At 37.3% G+C, this 1,702-nt stretch overlaps 1 non-coding gene across 1 annotated transcript; it reads left to right on the top strand.

The window, feature by feature from the left end:
- Positions 1-714: 714 nt before the first annotated feature.
- Positions 715-821, top strand: LOC123238295. Its single transcript, XR_006505498.1, has one exon. It is a non-coding gene; the product is annotated as a U6 spliceosomal RNA (small nuclear RNA).
- Positions 822-1,702: the final 881 nt, after the last annotated feature.

Genomic DNA, 1,702 nt, shown 5'->3' with positions numbered 1-1,702 from the left:
AATATTCATACCTACTGGTTCCCTACAACTTTGCTTTCTTTGCAGAAGCCATTTTAAGGTGCTTTATGAACAGAAGAGACATGAATATCAACAAATAGACAAAGAAAATACATGAAGTAAGTCCAAAAGCTAAAAAAAGAAGTATTTATTTCAGATTTAATTAAGGAGTGATTTTTTTTTATTGGTATTGTGTTCCACTAGTTAGTATAGGGAGTACACTGATCCTCAGCTTTACCAGCACTGCCTAGTTAAGAAGAAAAGAACTAAATGTGTAGCATGAATAATTTAGCTTAGTTCTAGTAAGAATTCCTGCCTGGAAGTGATTAAATATGATAGTGAGTCTCTTTCACAAGCGAACTTTAAAAAATAACATTAGGTGTTGGAGATGCTGCAGGTCTAGAACAAAGAGAAAGATGGAGATGTTTCTCCTTATTCAGGAAGGCTATGAATTCTACTCCTCACCAATGTCTGTAGATAAAAAGGGACTCAAGTAATTGCAATTCCATGACAGGTCTGGAGTATTTAGAAAGACATGGAAATAAGTGAAATATTGTTGGATACGGCAGCAAAGTGAGCTGGAAAACAGCTTAAATTTAGTAAGAGTAGGTAGGAGCTAAAAGGAAGAAGAGAAAGTGCTGGAAATGAGTTTGAATCAAGGGAGTATTTTGCAATGATAAGAGATTAGGTTTCCTTATTTGCAGAATAAAGGATTTGGTGCTTGCTTCAGCAGCACATATACTAAAATTGGAATGATACAGAGAAGATTAGCATGGCCCCTGCGCAAGGATGACACGCAAATTCGTGAAGCGTTCCATATTTTTCAGTGTAATCAACCCGGAGAAGGAAGAGTAGCTATACTATCCATTGGGACATAAAACTCTTATCTAACCCTTCTGAGAAAGTTAGAAGGGATAAACCAAGGGGAGCAGGGGAGTGGGGAGGTCAAAAAAAGGGAGGGGAGAAGGGGGATGGAATTCATAAGGCCTTTAAAAACAAAAAGAGGGGGAAAAATAAGGGAGGGGGTAGAAAGGGAAGTTAATCAAGGGAGGGGACAAGGGATAGTGGCTATTGCAAACCACTGGTTTAAAAGGAAAAAGTATAAGGAAAAAGGGGGTAGGAATAGGGGAGGATTCGAAAATGTCAGCAAATGCACAACTGATGATTATAACTCTGAATGTGAATGGGATGAACTCGCTCATAAAATGGAAGCAAATAGCAGAGTGGATTAGAAACCAAAATCCTACCATATGTTGTCTACAAGAAACACATATGAGGCGGGTGGACATACACAAGTTTAAGGTTCAGGGTTTGAGCAAAATCTTTTGGGCGTCAAATGAGAAAAAGAAGGCAGGAGTGGCTATTATGATTTCTGACAAAGCCAAAGTAAAAATAGATATGATTAAAAAAGACAGGGAAGGTCATTACATCCTGATTAAAGGCAGTATAAACAATGAGGAAATAACACTGCTGATTATGTATGCACCAAGTGGCATAGCACCCAAATTCATAAAGGAGAAACTAGCAGAGCTCAAGAAGGAAATAGATAGTAAAACCATACTAGTGGGAGATCTAAATATTCCTCTGTCAGATCTAGATAAATCAAACCGAAAAATAAATAAGAAAGAGGTAAGAGAGGTGAATGAAGTCCTAGAAAAATTAGATTTAGTTGATATGTGGAGAAAAATAAATAGGGACAAAAAGG

Source organism: Gracilinanus agilis, chromosome 2 (genome assembly GCF_016433145.1).
Source record: "Gracilinanus agilis isolate LMUSP501 chromosome 2, AgileGrace, whole genome shotgun sequence".
In the NCBI taxonomy this organism is placed as follows: Eukaryota; Metazoa; Chordata; class Mammalia; order Didelphimorphia; family Didelphidae; genus Gracilinanus; species Gracilinanus agilis.
Note: the sequence above shows the minus strand (reverse complement) of the source record. Positions and strands in the feature narration are given on the sequence as shown.